Source organism: Microcebus murinus, chromosome 12, assembly GCF_040939455.1.
Source record: "Microcebus murinus isolate Inina chromosome 12, M.murinus_Inina_mat1.0, whole genome shotgun sequence".
NCBI classification, from domain to species: domain Eukaryota; kingdom Metazoa; phylum Chordata; class Mammalia; order Primates; family Cheirogaleidae; genus Microcebus; species Microcebus murinus.
Genome location: NC_134115.1, coordinates 6713338 through 6739207, shown reverse-complemented (window position 1 = coordinate 6739207; position 25870 = coordinate 6713338). Strand labels below are relative to the sequence as shown.

At 41.7% G+C, this 25870-nt stretch overlaps 1 long non-coding RNA gene across 1 annotated transcript; it reads right to left on the bottom strand.

The window, feature by feature from the left end:
- Positions 1-747: 747 nt before the first annotated feature.
- On the bottom strand, positions 748-14971 carry LOC142874259 (uncharacterized). Its single transcript, XR_012922061.1, has 2 exons — positions 14592-14971; positions 748-5393 (listed from the first exon to the last, which is right to left on the bottom strand). It is a non-coding gene; the product is annotated as an uncharacterized LOC142874259 (long non-coding RNA).
- Positions 14972-25870: the final 10899 nt, after the last annotated feature.

The window sequence follows — 25870 nt, the reverse complement described above, 5'->3', positions numbered from 1 at the left end:
TCCATACTCTCCACTCAATTTTGCTGTGAACCTAAAAGTGCTCTAGAAATTAAAGCTCGTTAAGAAATGCTTTAACAGTACCAGTTCTATACCAGGTCCTATGCTACAGGCAAGATACATGGCAGAATTAAGTAAAATGGAAGGCCTCCCTCTCCAAACCAGCTTTCTCTTATCACCATAACAAATTTGACAGTCCCACAAAACCCTGGCTTTCTGAACCTTACCAGACTCCAATAACAATTTCTCAAGCCCAGGATTGGGAGGCACTAAGTTTACAATAGGAGCGGAACAGAGCTTGTCAGCCTTTATGCTGTTTTTTTTATTTCCCCCTAATGTCCACTGCTAAAGAGATAGTGGCTAGCATGACTTTCTTTCCTCCTTCCTAATGGAACTGTGATTTTACTTTACCCTGGCATCTTGAAACCTAAAACACCTTGGAACCTAAAGCAGTCTGATAGTTTCAACTGATGACATGTAAAGGAGTCACAAGGTCATGTTTCTGAGAAAATTCTTTACACAAGGTCATGTTTCTGAGAAAATTCTTTAAACAAGTTTAATGGAAAACTGCCTCCCTCTTGATGTCTTCGTGCCTGGAAAAAGGATGTGATGGCAGTCATACTGTGACAAAGAGGTGACACTGAGAATGGAAACCATGTGCTAGGGATGGCAGAAATAATACAACAATCTAAGCCATTGGTCATGAAGCTTTCACACCAGCACTGGGCTACCTCCATTATTTCTACCCTATTGTTCTTCTGTTATTAGCAGCTAATGCAGTTAGTCCTTTTGAAAGAATAGTTTTTAAGTCAAACTAAAGCTGTAACTTATGGGTTTTTCAAGCAAGCAGGATTTCAGAACCTCAAGGAGTTAGAATACAACAAATGCTTCCTTCAGGTCAGCCATTCAGCCGGCAAACACTGCTGAGGGCAACAATGTCCACTCTCAAGAGGGCTGGCCCCTAACTTCTCTCCTAGCTCTGCCCCCCAATAACCCAACAATGGAAATTAAAGGAAAAACAAAATGGGAAGCAAGAAACGTGGAAAATTAGCTCGATGTAGTATGGAAAAAAACTGAGAGCTAGCTGATATGACCTAAATATTTTAATAAAGATGGTTAGAGACACAAGGTACTTTTATATAAGCAAAACTAGAAATTCTGAGTTAAGGAATCGCCCCTAATCCTTCTATATATAGCATCATTCTCATTTCCTTCCTCTTTTCCCATCTATTTTTCACTTAAATCAATGTGCATGAAATCAGTGGTTTTGTCACAAGTGAGACCTCTGAAGATTTCTAAACCTTTGATTTTAAAGAACTGCACCATGTGAAGTGCCTTAAAAACCATACCCAACTACTCAACTCATAAGGGAAATTTAAAGCCCCACGTAGTCAGAAGAGTAGAACATGCCCAGCACCCACCTCCTTCTTACCACTAGAACCTTCTCTGAGGAAGAGATTGGACAGCAGAGGCGCAGGATGGGAAATTTCACTGAATTCTCTTTTAACCTTACCTTACAGCCTTTTTAAATCGTAAAAAAAGTAAAGTTTTCCCTGAGACACTAATGCACACATTCTAGACTTAGCACAATCTCTGTAATGGTAAATGTTTGAACCAGACTGGGAAAATGAGGGATAATCAGAACAGTTTTTGCAATGTAGTATCTGCCTGAGCAGATTCAAAGAACAATTACCCAAGCAAAGAAAGGTGTTTTGAACAAATCTGTGTACAAAATCACACAAGTGTTAACAAAAATAGAAGAGCTGGATATGCCTTGAGTTAGCTTTATTAATATACATCTGTGAATGACAGTACTATCAACAAATTACTGCTAATGAAAAATGAAATTAAGTAGTTTAACAGATCTCAAAATAAATCTAAATATTTGCAAATGAAAAATGCATCTAAATTTTGTAAGGATAGAGATGAGGGTTAAGAATGACTTAAAAAGCACAAGTTTTGATGTAGTATTTTTATTGAAAAGATGTTTAACAGATTATAGTAACTTCATTATTTTGACAACCATTTTCATTTTTTTAATTGATCTTCTATCCTCATACACATTAAAAGACCAATCACAGGATTACATACCATGATGCGCAACTCAATACAATGACCCATTCCCACACCAGGCAAAATTAAGAATTGTTTCAAATTTTAAGCCCAGAAGACAAAGAAATCCAGAAACGCAGCAAGATAAATATTTATAAATACAGTGCAGGAAACAGTATAATATTTTAATAATTTTGTTAAATGCTTTCTTTTAGGCACAATGTAGAGGCTACAGAGAGGAAAACAGTTGACAGCATATGTTGAACAAAAACAAAAAAAAACCCCTATGCTTTCCAAAACCTTCCAGTGACCCCAAACTGAGACACATAACCAACTGGGTATACTTCAGAAGTCTCAAATTCTTATCTAAAGTTGACTTTCGGTAATCCATGTTAGCACCTTGCTGCTGTTTATAAATCACTAATGCAAACACTGGTGTCTTTGGTATTCCTGCAGTGTTTTTTCATTCATGAGAAAGCCTGAAGAATTCTGCTCACACCAAAGCAAGGTAGCAAGAAAACAGGTTACCGTGGAATAATGAGGCCCTAAGAAAGGCAGCAGGTCGTATAGTTACCTCCGTGTGGGCAAAATCCCTGCCCTAAAACTATGCAACCTACTACCTCTTCCTAGGAACCCATTTTTTATTTTCTTGCCGGTCTTCTACTTGGCAGATGCACTCCAAATTAATCTGTTAAATTAGGCCATATTGAGTTTCATTTCAAATTCAAACCAATTGGAATTCTTTCATTGATGCTTTTGAAAAGTGACTAGGCATATGACCTTGGTAAAAGCCACATAGCTATCTGCTTAAAAATCAAACCTCACGTTACAAAGGAACAAGAAAACAACTTAATTATACCAGAGGATGAAAATCCTGAGCAGTCTAATACTTAGTCCACCAGATATCACTGGAGCCACTGATTTTTATTTAAAATGTATCAAATTTCACAATATCTCCAGCCTTTACTGATACAACTGGGAAACTTGGTGACACTGTATATAAATCCTGCTTGCTACCTATCAACCAGAGCAAATTAACTGCCTGTTCCCTTTGCATGTCATGTTTCCTAGTTATAGCTAACCCTTCCTGGGCCTCTGAGAGTTTATTACGTTTTTGACCCCTGAATTACAACAGAAGCAAATTCTGATCATGATTTGTCAGTATTGAAAATAAGTTTTTAGAGATTTCACTCTCTCCATATAGGCACTTTTAAAGTGTTTTTATAAAATGTACCAGTTCTCCACAATTCGAGCCACTTACTCTGTTTGACTAATGAGGCCCTTACATAATTAACAGAAGATATAAATTCATTTTCAACCATACTTTAGTTAATAATTAGATAAGTTTCCAATTGAGAGTGTTAATGATATCCACACTGAAGGCACGTGTGTCAGAAAACCACAAAAATACATGACTACTTGCTACATTTTCAGCAGTAAGTTATGCATACTGTCAATTTAACAAAGATTAAGCCAAAGACAATTTGCACATTCCCACTTTTCTCTGGCATACCAAAAGGCAATGAGTATCATTTCCCTAATGTTTATACACCCAGTTTAGAACAAAGACCAATAATCCACGCAGATGTCCATCTATATGACAGGGATGAAATAAAAAACATAAATTTGATCCAGGATAAATCACCTGGGTTAGGCACACTCAAGGGAGAGTTTCACGTTTCCTCTCATGTAAAGTTCTGCTGCCAATGGCAACTGCACTGTGATTATCTTAGATATTAAGCTTTAGCCTGGGCATGGTGGCTCATGCCTGTAATCCTAGCACTTTGGGAGGCTCATGAGGCAGGAGGATTGCTTGAGCCCAGGAGTTTGAGGTTGCAATGAGCTATGATTCACTGCGCCACTGCACTCCAGCCTGGGCAACAGAGTGAAATCCTGTCTCAAAAATAAATTAATTAAATAAAATTCAGAATAAATGGAAGTATTTGTAAAGAGGTGAACTCTCCCTCACCTCCACACTTTGCCTCTTTTCCTCGTCTCCCAAAATAAAATAGTTGAAACAGCAGAGAGCTTTCAGCCTTGCTTGATTGATAAGGCCCAAGGTAGCAGTACAATTTGGCCAACAGGGGCTGAAACATGGGCCTTCATGAATGTTAAAATTCAAATAGCCCTTTCTAGCATTTTCCTCTTATTTTCTTTACAGCAACAAATTATGGGCTTCCCCATCTGACAGTTTAAGGTGGTTCCCCCTTTGTAAACAAAGAACCACTTCAGGTTTGGGGGACAAAGCTGAGATCTTAACAACTTACTAGGGAGCAAGGATAGAACACAGAGCCAATCTTTCCTTTTCCAGGGTGGTGAGTAAAGCCTGTCTAAATCAACAGACCAATGAAACAGTGCTTACAATATTCTCCATGGCCACCCATACTCAAACTGGGAACGAATCATAATCAACCTGACTCTATTTTAGCTCAGACAGTGCCCTTCCAGTTTGTATAACCTTTACCAACCAGGACCTCAACCCAGACATGTGTACTGGGATGTAAAGCAGTGAACCTGTTCACAATTCCAAAGAGGTCTGCTCCCCTACTAAGATTTCCTGAAGGGTACTTACTTTCTCCACTCTAGATTTTTGCTTAATTTCAAATTTCTGAAATATACCGCATGTAAAAATTAAAAATATTTTATCACTGTGTCTGTCATACTATTAACAGAGAAAATTTACAACTGACAAACTGTAAATGCAAAGGAATGTGAAATTTAATTCTTCTGAGTTTTAATATCATCTAGATAAAAACAAACAAAACAATGCAGCAAGTCTACTCCTCAGGGAAGGCAATAGATTGTATAGTTATCTCCTGAACAGGGTAAAATCACTACCCCACAACTATACAATCTACTACCTCACTCTGACAGAGCACTCTGATCTTTTCTTCTGGAATGGAGAGCACAATCTCTTTTAAAAGAAAATTTCAACATACAATTATAAGCATCAATGAAAATATACACTTATTCTGAAATAGAGAAATGAGACAAGAAGCAAAAAGTATCCCTACCCCCATTTTGTCTACTTACTAAAATCTCCAAAATAATAAATCTCTTGCACACAGTAAACAAATGTTACACTACAGCCTTTCTAGACAAGTCAATCTTAAACACTGTACAAAATTAGTTAGTGACTTTCTATGAGGCCACCTGGATGCAGACTTTTCTATCACGTTAGGAAAGACAGTAGATTGTATAGTTATCTCCCAGTGGTGGGTGTGACCCTAAAACTATACAACCTACTACCTCATCCCACAGTGAAGAGTACATCCAGGGTGAATGTTGAAAAGGTACCACAGTTGAGCACCACAGAAGGCTTTCTCCTCAGTAATCCTGGTTCCCTGTGTGAGTAACGGGGAAAAAAAGTATTAGACCATTTTCATTCACTTAACTTGAACATAAAATTTAACTGAACATTTTTGCTACATGCATCATATATGCTGTGCTTTCTTTTCATTTCCTGCATTTCATTAATAGTACTTTAAATGCTTAATTATCTGAATCCACTTCTAAAACCACACATTTAACAAGATTGAGAAATCATCTTCTTACCATTACCTCATACTATTATCAGCTTTTGGTTTTCTTATAGTTACTCAAATGAAAATTCATGAAATCACATATCCTTCCTTAAAATAACAAAAAGATCATTACAAAGGAACATAATAGTCTCTAATGAAAACCAATGACTTTAAAACCCCAAAGTCCTATACATCACGTACAATACATGACTAAACACACCAGTACAAAGGGATGGTATTAAAAACATATATACATTGCGCGACTAATTTTTAAAGGAACCTACTCATCTATGCCATGCCACAAACACTAAGTGATATTAGGAGAAAATCACCTGGATTTAGTCAGGATCCTTTCTTTAACTAGAAAGGTGCTATGAGGATGGAAGGCAAAGCCCAAAATATTTAATAACCCAAATTAATCTAAACCTTATTAGTCTCTAATTTACAAACATCATCCTTAGGTAGCAACTGTAAGTATTAAGGTAGGCACTAAATTTAATGAAGAAATTTATTTTGTAGTTACTTAGTAACCAAAAATACTCATTTTTAAATAACAAAACATAATCAAAAACATATAGTTCAAGGTAATAGAATTTAAAGTCCAGAAATAAACCCATATATTGTGTTAACAGATTTTTAACCAGGGTGATGACACAATTCAATTGGAAATAACAGTTTTTTTCTACAAATAGTGCCAGGACAACTGGATATCCATATGCAAACGAATAAATTTGCATTCTTCTTTGTAAATTGGCATCCTTTGCAAAAGTAACTTAAGACAATTTAATGGAGGACAAAAGATATAAGATATTTTGCCAAAAATATAGCTTATGAGCACAAATGGCCAATTAAGTACATGAAAAGATGCCCACAACATTATTTGTTAGGGAAATGGAAACCAAAACTGCTTCACACTCACTAGGATGGCTAAGAATAAAAAAGATAACAGGCTGTGGATTGGCAAGGATGTGGAGAAAGCTGGAACCCTCACAGACTGTTGACAGGAATGTGAAATACTGCAGTTGCTTTGGAAAACAGTTAAGCAGTTCATCAACAAGTTAAACAGTCACTACACGTGGAATCAGAAATAGATACATTTGGTCTTTGTCCCCAGTTAGGGTTTAGGAACAGATAGCTCCTAAAATCCTCAGACTCTCCCAAGAGATGAATGTCTTTTTAATGCTAATGAGATGACTGGTGACTGGGGGCATCTGGATAGCTTGGGGGGGAGGATCACTAGGAAGACCATGGCATGATTAGAGGAGTATAACTTTCAGCCTCACCCCTTAACCTCCTGGGAGGGGCTATAGAATGAGCCAATCCTCAAAGGCCAACGATGTAATCAATCCTGCATAGGTAATAAAACCTCTATAAAATCCCCCCATGTCAGGGTTCAAAGAGTTTCAAGCTGAAAAACACATCCTTGTGCCAGGAAGGTGGTATGACTTCAACTCCAGAAGGACAGAAGCCCCTGTGCTGGGAACCTTTCCCGACCTCATCTTAAGTACCTCTTCATCTGGCTGTTATTTGTATCCTTTACAATGAACTGTCCATATAACAAGTAATTAAAGTATCTTCCTGTGTTCCGTGAGCCATTCTAGCAAATTATAGAGCCAGGACGAAGTTGTAGGAATGTCCTGAATTTATGGCTGGTTGAAGTTCAGGTGGCAACCTAGGACTCAAAGCAGGTATTTGAAGCGGGGGTAGTCTTAATGATTGAGCCCTTAACCTGCAAAGTTGGTGTCAGAACTGGTTGATGAATAAAAACCATTAACCATATGACAAAGCAATTACATTCCTAGGTATATATCCAAGAGAACTGAAATTAAAAACTAGTCCACAAATGTTCACAGCACTACTCGATTTGCAGTCAAGAAAAACTGAGGTTCAAATCCTGGCCCTATTCATTCCCTGTCACTGAAATCTTGTACATGTAATTTAGCCTTTCTAGCCCTTCAGCTTTCCTAGCTTTATCAATGCATCTGTAAGAAAAAGGAATTTACCACACATCCAACACATGAAAGCTCCACTTCATCATCTCTGGGTGAAAACTGGTGCTAAAAAGTTTAACTTATTTCAAATTAGAAGACATAGCACTGAATCACCAAACTGTACTATACCTCAGTCCATTTCAATTCTATAAGGCCAGATGATTCAAAGCATGAACTTGCAGGCAATTGTCCCTGAAAAGTCAAGCTAAAACCTTCCCCCAGAACCAGAACTGTACTTACTTTTTAAAGAATGACAACCAACAGCAAAACCACTACCTCCAACTCCAATCAATTTTCTCATTTAAAACATGTTTAAATCTTCAAACATTATAAAATATATTTTTCTAATCTTGGTGAATATAGCATGCTTGCTTTGCACTATTTTTCTCAATCCAGCAATGTAAGTAAGTGTCATATTGCTAGAAAGCAATCCAGTAATTTACATACCAAGGGCTATTAACATGAATAGCCCTCAATTTTTCAGAAAGTATATACAACAATAATCCAATAAACAACAGTTCACAAATCAATACTAACTTAATCCTGTATGTTATTTTATTATATACATAAACTGATTTTATATTCTAATGGCTCCCAGCCTGCAGTTTGGAAAACACTGATTAGAGCAAATGTCAACAAATCTAACAGCTGAGGGGAGGCAATGTTCAGTTAGGCAATCTTTCATAAACACAGATCATAATCCATACACTAGAATTTATGAATTACAAGAACCCATGGAAATGTTCATTTGAAATAAGGTTAAGAAAAAACCCAAACACATCCACTAATCCTAACTATACAATACCTGGATGCTGGGAAAGACAGTGGGGTATCTAGTTAGTATACATTCAGTTCTCGAAATTTTTCTGCCCATAGTTAAAGTGTGCTACAGAATCAGAGACCTGCTTCCCCATTTACTATGTCCTTAAACGTATCATGTAATCTCTGGGCCCTTGCTTACATTCTTAGATTCTACAAGTTGAAACTATCAGAATTTGATCTTTCAGATAATTCTTTTTAAAAACCTAATATAACTTTTACATCCACTCTCTATCCTTCATATATTGCCTCAATTTTTAATGGGAAGTAGATGGAACTAACTTCCCATTAAAAATCATGGCAATCTGAAGTCAAAGTCCAACTTAGACAAAATGTATCTTAGGCACTCATTTCATTCAGCTCAACATACCAGTATAGGAAAGGCTTTAAAACAATGACTTTGGGGTCAAGCAGCTATTTAGTGGCTGTATTCTTGGGATAGGTTTAGTTCTCTCATCTCCAATTAGAGAACTACAACATTCACACCTAATGGTGTTGCTGTAAGGACTGGGATATATGCAAAGCAATTTAATGATCCAGAAGTTAAGAATTCAGCAAACGGCAACTGAATTCTTAATAAACTAATTTGAGAAACTGTCCTAAGAGAGTAATTTTACCTTCCTGGATATACTTGTAAATACTTACCATCAATTAAAAACATGCTATGGGCCGGGCGCTGTGGCTCACGCCTGTAATCCTAGCTCTTGGGAGGCCGAGGCGGGTGGATTGCTCAAGGTCAGGAGTTCAAAACCAGCCTGAGCAAGAGCGAGACCCCGTCTCTACTATAAATAGAAAGAAATTAATTGGCCAACTGATATATATATAAAAAAAAATTAGCCGGGCATAGTGGCGCATGCCTGTAGTCCCAGCTACTCGGGAGGCTGAGGCAGAAGGATCACTGCAGCCCAGGAGTTTGAGGTTGCTGTGAGCTAGGCTGACGCCACGGCACTCACTCTAGCCTGGGCAACAAAGTGAGACTCTGTCTCAAAAAAAAAAAAAAAAAAAAAAAAAAAAAACATGCTATAAAGAGACAAATCACTTATTAATTATGGATAAATTTGTCTGTATCTGCATTTAGTTTCCATAACTAAGTCTGTTAACATTCACATTCCTAATTTTTTTTTGTAATTAATTTCTCAATTTGTTTTAAATTGACAAAAATATTTTTGTGGTGTTTTGAAATATATATACATTATGAAATGGCTATATCAAGTTTATTAACATATGCACTACATCACATACTTAATTTTTTTGTTGACAGCACTCAGGACACATTACTAACTTTAAAATGGTTTAAAATTTTTTAACATTTTAAAAAATATCTTCTAAATCCTTAAAATACACTAAACTTAGTTCAAAAGCAAACATTCTATGTTCTATATACTTAATACCTATTAAAAGAGGTTGAATTTTCTGAGCTAAAATGTTTTCCCCTAAGTTTGATTTCCTACCTTTTACATAAATTTACATACTCCTGTAACAAAGTAGCTCAGAAAGTTTTATTTTTAAAAACCTTTATTCACATCCCATCTTATGATTGCATAAATCTCATTTTGGGTAATATTACCTACTTGTAAAAATTTCATCCAGTTTCATGTGCTGACACAAATCAAAATCGGAACACTGGCTACATACTAAAGATTTCTTGCAATCTCAAATACTCAGTTAAATATCAAATTATCTGCTGCTGATGCTACCTGTATATTATAATATTCCTATTAAGCAAACTCTCCAATAGTATTTTGCTTCCTTTGTTAGCACCTGCAATAGACAAGATAATGAAGGTTTTACAATTAAAACCAATAACCAAGTTTCTCTAAATTAACCTAATTCTAATTTAAGATATCATTTCTTATCCTATCAAACATTTTAGTAACCCTGAGATTCATGTTAAATTTTAAATAGCTAAGTACTAGGTCAGGTTTCCCAAAAGGATCATGTCCTTTCATTCTCTCCTAGAGACACAGCAGCATTTAAGATGCTCTTATTGATTAGATCAACAAACTAAATTCTGGAAATTTTTAAAAGGCAACTAATGCTAAGTCAATCCCCAGTGTTCTTCTAAAATTTTCCAATGCAAATTGTTAATTTCTGGCCCAACTTCCCCGTTACCACAAGCATAGTCTATGCTACCTCTATATACTTAAGTAAATTCTGCTGCAAATCCTATAATGCATGCAAAAATACTTAGGGTGATGCAGAGCATCCAACTTGGGTGACTTGTTCTGCTTATTGATCATCCCACATACCACTACTGCACAACCCTTTAAAATCTTCTGCCCTCATATCCTCCATTATACTAATCTCTTCCTAGGCTGGGGGGGGGGAGGAATTGCTTCCAGGACACCCTCCAACCACAAACACACACCGCTCCCCATCCCAAAATCCAAAGAAACTCAAGTCCCTAACATAAAGTGGCATTACATATCTGCGTATAACCTACACACATCCTCCAATATAGTTTAAACCATCTCAATTATTTATAATACCTAATACAATGTAAGTGCTATGTAAGTAGTTGTTATACTGTACGTTTTGGTTATTATTTTGTTGTATTCTTTTTTGGGCACCCCCATCCCAGATATTTTCAGTCCAAGGTTGGTTGAATCCGAGGATGCAGAACCCTCAGATATGGAAGGCCGACTGTACTTAACAGAAGAAAAAAATGCTCTCAAATCATATTTATCATCTGTTATTTTAAAATAAATCACCTGAAATATCCCTAAGGAAGCAAAAGTAACTTAACAAAGGTATAGATGGCTGTCAGCTGCCTCAGCACACTTAAATCTTTTATCTCAAAAGAACCTAAAAAAAATCACCTGATGCAATTTCCTCACATTGGAGATAAAGCTACGGAGAGACAGAGAGCATTTTGGGCTGGTTATCTGAAACTACAAATATTTAGTTAAGACATGTAATTTTTTAGAGGCAGACAGAAAAACCCACTGGACTTACACTGTTCATTTGGTAACCACTAGCCACAAGTCACTACTGAGCACCTAAAATGTGACTAGCCCAAAGTGATATGTGCCATAACCGTAAAACACACTCTGAGCTGGGCGCGGTGGCTCTCGCCTGTAATCCTAGCACTCTGGGAGGCTGAGGCGGGTGGATTGCTCGAGGTCAGGAGTTCGAAACCAGCCTGAGCAAGAGTGAGACCCCGTCTCTACTATAAACAGAAAGAAATTAATTGGCCAACTAAAAAATATATATACAAAAAATTAGCCGGGCATGGTGGCGCATGCCTGTAGTCCCAGCTACTTGGGAGGCTGAGGCAGGAGGATTGCTTGAGCCCAGGAGTTTGAGGTTGCTGTGAGCTAGGCTGACGCCACGGCACTCACTCTAGCCTGGGAAAACAAAGTGAGACTCTGTCTCAAAAAAAACAAAACAAAACAAAAAAAAACAACACACTCTGAATTGCAAAGACTTAGTACCAAAAAAGAATTAATGGCTCTCATTCTATCTAGTTATTTAAGGAAGTCCACTCTTAAGTGATTATACAAACACCCACACAGGCAAAAAGCATGCAATGAATGATCAGGCCTCTTTTATTCAACTCCTGAAGTCACTGAGGCAATGCCGACAATTCATTACTGGGGGTTTGGATTCTTCTATTTTCATCTAGACATGGGAAAACCATTGGCAATTAATTAATACTCTGGAATGGAAAAGATACTTCACAGGCTAAACAAAAGCTTCTCAGGTTATTAAAAATATTAAGTGATTTAAAAGGCATCTGAATGGCAAAGCTATTTCCTAATTGGTGAAAACTAAAGTGAGGGGAATATGTTTCACCAAATATAAATAAACCAAGGCTGCTTTTAATATTCTTTGGAGAAGACCCGTACTATAAGTGAGAAAAACACTCTTTAGAAGAATTGTTTTTCAATATTTCTTGACACCGTCACAAAAAGATATTTTACAGAAATACATGCATTTATAACTGAACCAACACACTATTTCACGAAACACATTATTTTCTTTATTTTTTTAAAATTCTGGATCATCACTCACTAAAGTGATTTCATGACCCAATGACTCAAGACCTACAGTTTGAAACAATGGTTTAGTACTCTTAATACTAAGTAATTCCCACTGTGAGTAAAACTATTACTTACTACCTTAGCTACTAAAATAAACAGTACACAATATCTATCATGCTGTTCTCCAAATCAAGAAATGTTCAGTTAATGTTAACAGGAATAAAATGCCCTCAAGGAGTAAGCATGAGACGAACTTGTTTGATACTGATCTCTTCACTCTGTAAGTCTGAACTCAGCGATTTACAAACTTCTGCATTCTATAAACAGGTGTTTTGTTTCCCTCTACTTTTCAGACTTGCAAAATTCTTGAGTCTCTCAAATTCAACAGAGGTTCAATTTAGTGATGGACACCCATAGCCTCTTTCAACATATAGGAAAATACCCTTTATCATTGCAATATAACTATCCAAAAGCGTTAACTCCCCCCCCCACGTGAATTATAACTGAACCCAAGTGAGTCATATTTAACTCATGCTAGTCCTGACACCAGGGCCTCGTGAAGCGTATGTAATTCATGTCTCTTCACCTTGGGAGCTGCGAGAACTATTTTTCAAGTAGCATATAGCTCATGCACAAAAAACAATAAAAAAGAACAAATTTTCCATTAAATTAGAAAGAATGGTTTTGTTTTCAAAGTTTTTATTCTGTTTTCGTAATAAAACACCGTGGTCCCAGAGAAAAATGTTTTTTGCTAGTGTGGCAGTCAATGTGTTAAATTGCTAGTCATCACTGAAATTACAAGATGTCAAGACATTTGTCTATTCTCTAAAAGTTCTCAAGTGTCAAAATAATACTTTAATAACTATGTATAATAAACATCTTCACAAAACCCATTCAGAGTAACGTCCAAGTATTTACTTCCTTAACTACACATACTTGCTGAACGTATTGTATTGTAAATGAAACCGGACTGCCAAACAGCAGAAAAATCTGGACATAATTATTTTCTAAGCTACATATAAATTTAGAATTTGACAGGCAACTTTCTTATACTATTGCATGATTTTCAGGCCAAAAGAAATAAATGCACAGGAACGCCAAATGTTGTTTTACTTTAGGAAATGTCAAGAAAACAGTATTTATCAATAGAAGTTAAAAAAAGAAAACCAATTTCCTGATTTACTGCAAGATTTAACACTGTCTCCACTACCTTTTCCCGTTTGCCAACCGTCTCGTAAATAAGTCTATATATTAAAAAAATCATAGAGCTGAAAAAAACACACCATCATCTCTGACACAGAACCTACTGTAAGAAGTTGGAAGACGGAAGGGCACTGCTGGCCAAGGACATAAAGGTTACCACATTCCTCACACTACAGCCTCCTGTCACGGAAGTTTACTAGCTAGCCTTGGAAGCATTCAGTTCCAAGAGTTGGCAGCGTCAAGTCAAAAGGCCAGCATCGTTTCCGGTGACACTGAGTCGCAAATCTCCCAAGCCCAGTCTCCTGGGATACAATTTCCTCCCGCTCTCGAGTTCCCTTCCCCCTCGCCAAGGACGGCTGCTGCAGCGGACCTCCAGCCGCAGCAGCTGCTACAGGAAGAGAGGCTGCACTTGGCCGAGGGGAGCAGGGGTAGAGAGCCAGCCCTAGCTCTCCCGCCCTCCCCGCCCGCGCCCTCCTGCCCCCCCCACTTCCTACCTTCCCTCCTTCATCCCAACCCCCAAGGCCAAGGTCTCCCCGGCCCACAAACCTGCTAACGGAAGTGACGTCAGAAGGACCTGGCAGCGCCCGCAGCCAGTCACGCCACAGCGGGAGGCAGCACCAGCCAACAAGCGCACGCCAGAGGGCGGGACTTCCGCCCGCCCCAAGTTTGATTGAAGCAGGGGGAAGGGAAGAGTAAAGAATGTGAAGAATGACCCCCTCCCCCGCCCCGCCAGTGAGGGGCTGGGCGGGAAGCTGAGGGGGTTGGGGCCAGCCCCGCAGTGGCCACGCGGCACCCCTCCCCCGCGTCCTGAGTACCGGCGGTCTCGGCTGGCACTACGCCGGCCGCCTCAGGCCCACCCGTCCACCAGAGGGGGCCAGGCCGCCCCACGGGCCCCAGGCCATGCTAGTTGGGCAGGCGCGGGCCGGCCCACGGCTCTACCCTCCTGCCCGTCCGCCGCCACGGGTCTGAGGAAGAGAAAATGGCGACGGCCCCGCGCTCACTGTCGCGCCCGCCGTACCCACCTCAAGCTCATGGAGAAAGCCGCCGCCGCCTCGGGAATAGCGAGGCCCTCGCGCCGACCGCTGCCCGGCGCCAGCGCCCAGGGAGCAGCGCGCGATAACCCGGATGGGAGCGCGGGCGGGCGCCGCCGCAGCGGCCTGAGGGAAGGCAGCGCGGGCGTTGGGAGGCCGATGCGGGGGCGGGCGCCGCGGCCAGAGCGCGAGCTCATTGGTGGACCGTCTGATTGACGTGCGCCTAGCCCTTTCACCTTGGCTAAGCTAGGCTGGCCCGTCCCCCTTCGAGGGCGGTGGCTGGGCCCAACCCGCGCTGGGAGGCCCCCGCAGGAGAGGCGGGCCTGACCCGCCCACCCTGACGGTCTCCTTCTTTACTATTGCAGGGCCGGAAGAGTGGCGGGGGCGGTGTCCGGACCTCCAGACCCCGCCCTCTGCACGTGATGGGCAAGCCTTGTCACGTGGCCGCTGAGCGTGCTGCCCGCGGGGCGAGGCGGAGCGGCCTGGCTGACTCGCTCGGGCTCTTGGGGGCGATTTCCACGTGCGCGTCCCCGAAGGCCTGTGTGTAGTCCAGCGTGCAGCGCGCTCTAGGAGGCCTTGAGCCTGCCGGTCTTCTTTCGATGCCTCAGTTTGTTATTTTGTCAAATGAAAGAGTCATGTCTACCCAACATCTCACTTTTGTTCAAGTTGTATTATTTTTTGTCCCATATTTTGAAGATTTTTGTCTTGAAACGTTTTTCAAAGCAATCCTTAATTTTCCTATTTTAAAGTTGACCCAAAACAAAGTTCTTCCACCCACCTTATGACTTTTCTATACTAGGACTCCATAACACAAGGCACTGGTTAAGGTTCCGTTTATGGTCTCTGCCAGTTCTAAGATTCTGTGGTTGGCATCCGCAATATCTGGGCTCTAGCTCTGTTTTTACTAATTCACTATAGTTCTGTGTACGACGCTTTAAAACAAAAATTGGCTTCTCATCTGTAATAGAACTTTGGGAATTAGCACTTTACATTTTACACTGCACATTTTTGTTTATGATCTCTGGTGTTGCTACCTGCTATCTGCTATCCTTTTATCACTTGCATTAATGCAGGCTATAAATGCCAAAGAAGTTAAGAAGATGGGGACTTTATTTTATGGACTAAAGTGAAAAAGAAACTAGAGGAGAGAAAACTTGAGCTTGAGACTGCAGGATGAGTGGGACTTAGGGAAGGCTTCTGGGGCCAGAAAGGAGGATGTGTTCAGAAAGGAAAGAACAGGCCCCTGAACTACAGTGTAGTTCAGGAAAAGATTGGGCTTATGCTGTAGAGCAGTAGTCTCCAACCTTTTTGGCACCAGGGGCCAAAGTGGTTGGCAATCTAGCGTTCTGGATCATTCAAGCACATTACATTTATTGTGCAGTCAAACCTATCTTCTAATGATGATCAGTATAAGCCATCACTCCCCAGTGCTAGCATCACCACCTCAGCTCCAGGTCAGATCATCAGGCATAAGATTCTCTTAAGGACTGCAGCAACCTAGATCCCTCCCATGTGCAGCTTACAGTAGGGTTCTTGCTCCTATGAGAATCTAATGATCTCAAGTCCCCGCTGATCTGACTAGAGGTGGAGCCATGATGCCAGTGATCGAGAGCAGCTGTAAATACCGGTGAAGCTTCTCTAGCTGGACTGCCCCTCACTTCCTACTGTGCGGCCTGGTTCCAAACAGGCCATGGACCAGTACAGGTCCTCCACCTGGGGTTGAGGACCACAGTTGTAGAGGACATGGAACTCTTACTGCAAAGATTGTATTGTTCATGTATACCCCAAGTACCCAGCACAACCATAGGGTGGTATTAAATGAAATCTGGTAATGATGAGATAGGCTGAGATGGGAAGAAAGTATTAACAAAGAAATCAGGATATGATATTGTTAGGTATTAGAGTTTAGAGGTTCTATTAATATGAGCTTCAATTGTATAGTAGAGGCTGGTGGGTCAATGTGTTAAAGAAGAAATTTATAGCAAGAGGCCCTGTAGCACTATGAGCCTTTCTGACATTTTTTTCACATGTTCATTGGAAAGTTCTTGGTAAGTTTGGAAAAGTGCTTTTGACATCTATTACTATTTTCTTTCCCATGCTTCATTGTCTACCCTTCAAAGCCAACTAAATGACCCTAAAGTAGAATTCGTTGAAAAAATTAATAGATCTGACCATATAAATGAAACTGAATTTTTAAAAACTTTAAAGTTAAAAGACAAATGACAAGTTGGAAAAGTCATTTGTAAAAGCTATAAGAGACAAAACATTAATTAGACTGTCTGGTGGTGAAAAGCAAGGATCTGGAACCAGACAGCTGAGGTGAATCCCAGAGACATTCTGCCTCTTTCCAGCTATACAACTGCACAAACTTGGGGAAATTGAATTATCTTTTCTGTGCCTCAGGTTCTTCATCTATAAAATGAGGATTAGAACAATACTTACCTTATAGGCTGTTGAAAGGATTAAATGTAAACATCTCAAGTACTTAGTGCTTGGTACATATAAGCACTAAGTAATTGTTTGCTAATATGGTATCCTTAATACATAAAGTGGATTTTTTCAATCAATAGGAAAAGTGAACAATGCTATTAAAATATAGACAAAGGAAATGAACTGACAATTCACAAAAGAAAAAATGAAAATGGCCCATAAACATGAAAAGATGGTCATCCTCATTAGTAATCAAATAAATACAAATTTTAAAAAACACTGAAATCTTTCTCAACTCTTAGTTGATCAGTGACATTATAGAAGAAAACATTGGAAGCAGGAGTGTAAATGTATATGACTCTTTAAAAAATACATATCCTTTAATCCAGTAGTTAGCTGCTGCTAGGAATTTGTGCCTAGAAAAAACAGAACAAATGTACAAAGATTCCTCCACAGGCTGTTCATCATCTTGTCTATAGTAGCTCCAAATTACAACCATCTCCCAGTATACCATAGTTGATTGCATAAATATATTATGGTCCAAACATGCCATGAAAACCTATGATTGTGATGTGGATCTAGATTTATAATTGTGAGAAGATTATCAGAGTATACTGTTAAGTGAGAAATAAGGTTACAAAAAATGTGTATGTTATCCCATTAACCTTAAACGACAATTAGTTCTGGAATGACTCATGATCTTTATTGTCCTTGCACATGTCTGGACTCCTGACAGTATGTATTCCTTTCATAATCAGGAAAAATATAAAAATAAAATCTATGCCACATGTTAGTTGTTCCTCAATATTCATTGTCTTCTTTTTCTATAGTAAACAGAAAGCCTGTTTTTAGGTGATGGCAGAACTATTAATAAATCTCCCCTGAATGTAACTATGTGCCTGAGTTCTGGCTGGGGAACTGTGAGCCAAAGGATGGGAAGAGGTTCTGGGTTCTTCACATCTAGGGAAGGGCTTGCCCCTTTCCCCCCTTTCCAGTCTCCAGCTGCCTGGGTGGAACAGGGCTGTGATGGAGAACCACTGTGCCCACCAGCTGAGAGCAGCTACATAGAGCAAACCCAAGTCCCCTGGTGGCATCACAGGGAACTTGCCACACAACGTTGGACTTTAAGTGAGAGAGACATAACTTCCATCTCATTTAAGCTCCTGAAATTTCAGGGTACTTCCACTAGAAGCTAGCCTGATAAGGCAGGCATGCATGTGGGCATGGTATGGAAAGAGCACACAACCTTTGGAGTACAACAAACAAGGGAGAAGAATGTGGAGCAACTCTGTTTCCTATGTTTTCATGTTTCATACATCCCAGCAGGACTCCGATTGTCCTCATTTGGGTACTGTCCCCTTGTAGGACTGACCAGTCTGGGACACCCTTGGGAAATTGAAATATGTCTGCATTTCAATTAGATCATACATAGGAAAGTGATTTGAGACTGCTGAGTGCTAAACAGAACCCGGTTGTCATTAACAGTCTTTTGGCAAAGGGTAAGAAGAACATCATTTGACTCATTGCCTAGGACCAAACAGAACGACCTGAGTGTGGTGGAAACCAGCCCATGGAATACCATAGTTGTTTCCATTCTTTAGGTTCAAGTCCAAGTGCATCCTCATGGCCTGGCCTCAGCCTCTCTCCACTCCCCACTCTTGGTTGGTGGTGCAGCTCCTACTGCTGCTCAGGTTACCTGGCAGGCTTGTCCCATCTTTATCTGGCCTGCCCTAGGCATTCAGATGGTGTTTGAATTGCCCCTGTTCAGAGAGGAGTTTCCTTGCCACCAATCTAAGTCCTCACCTCAAATCACTATTTCACCACTATGTTTTTGTAACATCTACAACATTTTAACACTCTCTGAATCCATCTTGCTTGTTTTATTGATGTTCTCCCTCCACGAGGGCAGGGAATTTGTCTGGCACATTTTCACTACTGTGAGTATCTCCATATCCTAGAATGGGCACACACAACAGGCACTCAAGAAATATCTCTTGATGTGTGGAGTTAAAAGTGAAGAGACTGGGGTAGTTTTCAGTGGAGGCTGAGACCGAAGGATACAAACAGGAGAAGCCGTCAGGAGAGCTCAGGTTGTGAGGGTCAGGACCTGCAGAAAGTATGAATAAGCCAAGGGCGAGGCAGCTGGCTGGGCCCAGGAGGAGAATTGAATGGAGTTGCTGAGTCTTGAGTAGGCCAGCAAACTCCTGCTGCTGAGGTTCTCGCTGTAGCCAAGCCCCAAACCATAACCAGAGGTCCTGTGTCCCAGAGGCCTTGTTGTCTCATGAATCCAACTCCACCTCTCTACATGCAGCCTTAGAACAGAACCCTCCCTTCACTCTCCTTAAACTAGGCAAACAAGTCTGTTTTCTTTGCAATGAAAATAACTGAGGTAAAGCAAACACACTCCTGGAAACTTTGTCTGACCTTCACCCTCCCTCAGCCCCCTTCCCCAGGTGTGGTGCTCTGTCTTTGTGCAGCTGTTCCCCTCTGACCCTACACTTGTCCCATGGTGCGGAAATGATTAGTTTGCCTCTTGGTCTCCCTACTATTCATAGGTCAGATTACCTGCCCTTATTCCTGGGTGTGATGGTTAGTTTCATGTACCAACTTGCCTGGGCCACAGGGTGCCCAGATATTTGGTTAAACATGAGTTATAGATGTGTCTGTGAGGATGCATGGAAGAGATTAGCATTTGAACTGATGGACAAAGGAAAGCAGATGGCCCTCCTCAGTGTGAGTGGGAGGGCAGTATCCAATCCATCGAAGGCCTGAATAGAGCAAAGAGGTGGAGGAGGGTTGAATTCATTCCACCTGAATGTTTTTTTTTTTTTTTTTTTTTTTTTTGAGACAGAGTCTCACTTTGTTGCCCAGGCTAGAGTGAGTGCCGTGGCGTCAGCCTGGCTCACAGCAACCTCAATCTCCGGGGCTCAGCGATCCTCCTGCCTCAGCCTCCCGAGTAGCTGGGACTACAGGCATGCGCCACCATGCCCGGCTACTTTTTTTTTGTATATATATTTTTAGTTGGTCAATTAATTTATTCCTATTTTTGGTAGAGACGGGGTCTCGCTCAGGCTGGTTTCGAACTCCTGACCTTGAGCAATCCGCCCGCCTCAGCCTCCCAAAGTGCTAGGATTACAGGCGTGAGCCACCGCGCCCGGCTTCCACCTGAATGTTTGACCTAGGACATTGTCTTCTCCTGCCCTCCTCTCTTCTGGTTCTCAGGCCTTCAGACTCAGGCTGAAATCTCTTGCCATCTCTCTGGGTCTCTAGCCTTCAAGCTACACCACCAGATTTCCTAGGTCTGCAGACTGTGGGACTTCTCAGCCTCCACAATGATGTGAGCCAATTCCTCATTATAAATTTCTTTGTATCTGCATATATCTCCTCTAGGTTCTGTTTCTCTGGAGAACCCTAACCAATACATTGGGTGTCCTGTAACAGTCAGCCCAGATCTTTCCCAGGGTAGAGCATGGCAGATGTGTTGACCACAGGGGTGATGTCTGGGCAATGCCTTCCAAGACCTCACCCACTCTGACTACCCTTCACTCCAGGAGCCCAGAAGTGCTGCCTCCTGAGGAGTCACAGCAGAAAGAAGGAAAACCTACAGCTGGAGGCTCCAGGCAAAGCAAACATCCCCTGGGAGCATCCCTGAAGAGAAGTGAACATTTTATTATATTTTCTACCTTCAACCAGAGGTTTGCAAACTGGTGATGGCCTGGTGGGGGGTCACATCAGGCTCACAGAAGTGCTTTGTTACACCTACAAAATGTTTTAAATCTATTTTTAACTAACTGACAGCTTTCAAAAGGATCAAGACATTTAACATAAAAAATCTGGATTTATTGTTTTTCTCAAAAAAATCAGAATGACTGGCTACACTCAGCCTACATTCCAACATGACAATATTTTATGTGCAGTGTGGACTCTGCTATTCGTCACAGTTCCCACTGAGCCTGCTTCATTTTTATTACAACAAGCCTGGCCCCTGAAGTCATCTAAGTTTGTGTCTTCTGGCTGGAAGCACAGTCTTTTTTCTTGGGATGCTGCTCCTGCCCCACCTTCGTGGTGGGGTTTTGGTCTCAGCTGCTAGTCACACTCCCTTAGCCACACAGATGAGTGGGTGACCCAGGCTGGTCAGTCCTACAAGGAGACAGTACCTAAATGAGGCCAATCGGAGTCCTGCTGGGATGTATGAAACATGAACTGGGAGAAGAAAGTCCTGTTAGCCTCAGCCCCCAAGCTGTAATGACAGGTAAGAAGAGGTTGCACTGCAAGAAAGAAGCAAAGCAGGCCAGGCGTGGTGGCTCACGCCTGTAATCTTAGCACTCGGGGGTCCAAGGCAGGCTGATTGCTCGAGGTCAGGAGTTCGAAATCAGCCTGAGCAAGAGCGAGACCCCGTCTCTACTAAAAATAGAAAGAAATTAATTGGCCAACTAATATATATAGAAAAAATTAGCCGGGCATGGTGGCGCATGCCTGTAGTCCCAGCTACTGGGGAGGCTAAGGCAGTAGGATTGCTTGAGCCCAGGAGATTGAGGTTGCTGTGAGCTAGGATGATGCCACGGCACTCACTCTAGCCTGGGCAACAAAGCGAGACTCTGTCTCAAAAAAAAAAAAAAAAGAAGCAAAGCAAGAAACAGAGACCAAAGACAGAGAGAGGAGTTGTGACGGCTGCTGAGTCTCTGTATCCAGGCATCCCCAAGGCTACCCCACCCTTCCCCTGCCGAGTGTCAGAAGATGTACATTTCTGTCTTTTCCCAATGGGGGTTGGATGGAATTTCTATCATTTGCAACCAGAGTTGTGAATAATAATGAGGTGGTTAGAAGGAGGATGGACTTCAAATTAACATTCAGAATCCACATTTCCACCATGTGCTAACTCAGAGATTTTGGACAATTAGTTGATCCCTTCCGCCTCAGTTTCTTTATTTGTAGAATGGGTACTATTGCTTACCTCCTCAGGTGGAATGGAGTTCTCACAATGCAAGGCATGTAAAGCATTAAATTCAATGTTTGTGCATAATAGGCACTCACAAAGTATTTTATAAACACTGAATTTTATGATAGATGTTTAATAAAAACTGGTGGACTGGAACTCAGAAGAGTGAGCTCATTCCTGAAGAATTGTAGCAGTGTTCTTTAAGGTTATATTCCCAAATCAATACTGCCTTCAGAGGCTTTGAGATTGCCTGGAAGAAGCCAGGCCTCAACCCGGTAGAGTTGGATTTATATTATGGTTCACTGTTTAAATAACTGTGTGATTTTGGGTCAGTTATTTAAGTTCTTTGATCATGAGTTTCCTCCTATAAAGTGGAGACAGTAATTCTCAGTTATTTCAATTATTTTGAGAATTAAATTAATTCATTAACATAAAGAGTGCCTAGAAGTATATAGTAAGCATTCAATATATTGTAGTTATTATTATTGTGAAGAAAAATGAACAAAAGCCACAGGCAAGAGCTAGCCAAAAGTTTCATTTCTGAGGAATGGTTGCTATTATAATTTCTAGTATTTGAATTTCAATTGAGCTAAAACTGCATGTAAGTCATCAGAGCACAATGCTGTTCTGTTTAGTTGTGCCAAGAACTCACCTCCTGCACCAACTCCAGTCCAGCCAAGCCCAGCATCTCCCACTAGTCAAATCCTTCCTATGTTAGCCTCCAGCAACAAGCCTTTTAAGCAGATTTCCATTAAAAAATGAAAAAAAGAGAAAGCTTTGGATGATTAATTAGCAGCAGAATAATTCGAATCAAGAGAGATCATGATGTGCAAAGAATCTTTTTTTCTTTTTAAGAAGTGAAGTCTAACAACTTTCAAACGGCAGCCAAAATGATCAAGGTTTTTGACATTTTTAGGCCAAAATATGACTTTATATTGTTGACTCTCTAGACCCATGCCCACTTCGCTGTACAGAGGACACACCGGAGGAAGAAGTGGAAGAGGAATAAGATGGGTCCCCAGGAAGCTTTGCCTCTTTGTTCGGTCTTGGCAACAAGCCTAAGCCTGACTTGCACAAAATCTCCTGGTGTGTTTGTCACAACAGCCTGCCTTGTGTGGCCCCACCAGCCAGCCAGGCCTTACACAGCCCCGTGTGGTGGCCAGGGCCAGGGCTGATTAAGGCAGGATCAAGCTGGTGATATCTATTCCTTTAGTGAGCTCTTGAAAATAGTGCCCGATGGAAATGTCTTTTGTAGGGACCTAGCACCACAATGCTCTGCACGAGCCTCTCCATCTCCAGTCTGAGTTTTTTGTCCTCATGGAGAAACTACACTGCACTCCCGTGCTGCTGCAGGAGTGTCGCATCTGCTGGCAGAGCTGGTGGGGGGCTGTGAGGTCCCGGGCCACCTGCAGCAGCCTTTCCAACTTGGACGCATGCTCAAGCTCCAGCTCCTGCTTCAGGGAGGCCATGCAGCCACGGATGCCACGGAGCAGGCAGTTTCCGATGGTGTCAGTCATGGTCCGCTTGCCGATGGCACCACTGGACAAATCCCCCATGAGCCTTTCCATGTCCTGTGGAGGAAGCATAAACATACCCTTAGAAAAGCCTTGAAGGGAGGCATTTAGATCTGTAAGCTCGTGCTTTGCTTCAGCCTAGTCTTTCATTCTGAGGCAAGAAGGCCTCAGGCCTGGCAGACACTGCTGGTTGCCTGCCTACTACCCATATTTCATCTCTTTCCTATCCAGAGAACTCTGATCCTTTGGGGGCAGCAATGTGGGCAGCTAAAAATACTACACTCATTTCCTGCTTCCCTTGCAGTTGGGGTGGTCAGGCATGCAATAGAAGCAGAAGTATTAGCCGGCCGAATGGCACATCCCAGCTACTTGGCAGACTGAGGCAGGAGGATCACTTGAGCCCAGGAGTTGGAGAGTTCGAGGCTGCACTGAGCTTAGTGAGCTATGATTGCACCACTGTACTCCAGCCTGGGCAACAGAGCAAGATCCTACAAAAAAAAAAAAGAAAGAAAGAAAGAAAAGAAAAGAAAAAGGAAAAAGGAAAAAAAGTAGAAGCTGTGTGTAAAGTTTCCTCTGAGACAAGTGTTGAGCCTTACCCTTCCCTGATCCCTGTCAAGACCATGGACACGATGACCACATGGGACAACCATCCCCGAGCCCATGTGCTGACAAGGGCACACACAGCATGGCAGAGAGAAAAGGGCAGGAGTATCGTGGAGCCCCCAAGCCAGTGAGCTTAGACCAGGGGTCCTCAAACTTTTTAAACAAGGGGCCAGTTCACTGTTCCTCAGACCATTGGAGGGCCGGACTATAGTTTTAAAAAAACTATGAACAAATTCCTATGCACACTGCACATAACTTATTTTGAAGTAAAAAAACAAACAGGCAAAAACACCCTCATGGGTTCCCCCTTTTTTGCTTGTTTTTTAACAAGGCAGGAAACTGAGACCCAGGGCTACAGAGCTGGTAAGAGCCAAGATTCTCCCCAGGGTCTGCCTGACTTCACGTTCCCCTGCATTATGCTGCCCCAATAGGGAAGACATGATCACTCAGTGATGCCGTGGCTGGGTGTTAGGGATGAACTAGAGGCCACCAGGTCAAAAAGACTAGGCAGGGCATTGTCAGCCATGGGCAGTCTAGAATGGGAGATGTTGACTTTTTCTACAAATAATACAATGCTTGTGTTTGAGATTTCATTTTCTTCAAAACTATTCAAGTAATGTCCTCCATGTGGTAGAAAGTCTAAGCCAGGCGTCCTCAAAGTTTGAGGACGCCTGGCTTAGACTTTCTACCTCCAGGTATTTCATTAAGGCAAAAATTAGAACCACTAATTCTTTAAAGCTAGTGCTCGTGGTCTTCTGGTAGAGCCAAATGCAGATCCTTTTTGAAAGAATAGCCACATGGAGGACATTACTCTTAGCTCTTCCTTAGTATCCCCGGCTTGTCCATTCTAGATGCATCACACTATCTTGCAAACATACTAGGATTTCCTTTGATGAGAATTGGGATCACAGTTCAAAATAGTACAGTATAAAAATATTCTAATACTATGCACACCTTTGAAATAATGTGACCTTTTCTCAAATGCAAATGTATCAAGAATCACCATTTCGAAAACCACCTTTTTACTCTAACCAATTTAGTTGATAAATGGGTATTTCTCTATCCTGTATTTATGGGCGTTGACCAGCTAGTATGTGTTTCAGTGTCTCGTTTGAGCCACTAATCTCCATTAGTCTTCTTGAGGGCAACAAAAACACACAAACGTAATAAATATACAACAAATTATTGCAATACTGATAAATGCTCAGAGAAGGGATAAAGGAAGAAACAGCAGGATCAGAAAACAGTGGCAGAGGGCCGAGGGCTCTTTATTTTGGGTGTTCTGGGAATGCATCTCTGAGGAAAGGCCTGATTGCCAAACAATGGTGATATCTAAGGGGAAGATTTTCCAGGCAGACGGGCCAGGAGGACGCGGGACCATTGGGCAGGTGTGGGGTGCTGTCAGGAGGCGCTGAGGCTGGGCCTGAGCAGGGCACAGTGGGGGCGAGGAGGCGGAGGGGCGAGGGCAGATGGTGCAGGCTCTGGAGGCCAGCGACTGGATCTACAGCATAGCGGACCTCCCAGGCCTGGCCAACTGGGATTTTGAACAAGGGAATGGCCCGATCTGCGATGTTCACCCCACTCGGTCGTGAAGAGGAGCAGGGTGGGCACGAAGAGCCCAGGCGGGCGCGCGAAGGGGCCAGGCCAAAGCTGACAAGGTGTGAGCAGGCGAGCGGGGGAGAGGGCGTCTGAGCCGGCGTCCACGGGAGTGGGTGGACGCAGCTGGCGAGGGGGCTGTGTCTGGAGCTGAGGAGAAAATGAGGAGCAGGTGGGGCTGGGAGTCG